Source organism: Penaeus vannamei, chromosome 12, assembly GCF_042767895.1.
Source record: "Penaeus vannamei isolate JL-2024 chromosome 12, ASM4276789v1, whole genome shotgun sequence".
Taxonomy (NCBI): Eukaryota; Metazoa; Arthropoda; class Malacostraca; order Decapoda; family Penaeidae; genus Penaeus; species Penaeus vannamei.
In genome coordinates this window covers 2,992,585-2,992,875 of record NC_091560.1, presented here as the reverse complement: position 1 = coordinate 2,992,875, position 291 = coordinate 2,992,585, and positions in this window count along the sequence as shown.

Genomic DNA, 291 nt, shown 5'->3' with positions numbered 1-291 from the left:
TGTGAGGAAGAACAATTTAAACAAGACAAAGAATGCAACAGGAATTTTCAATATGGATTTACATTGTGGAAAAAATTAGTCACTTAAATTAGGAAAATGTTTATGCAAGACATTATTTTCACGGAAGTTTATGAAACCGAAAGAGGATTTAGTGGAATATTACTAATGGTGGAAAAGGACAAATAATAATGATATTGTTCATGATAATAAATACAGTAATGATAGTAACAATAACAAGAATAATGATGATTTATAAAGATGATGATATTGATAACATCAGTGAAGGAAATA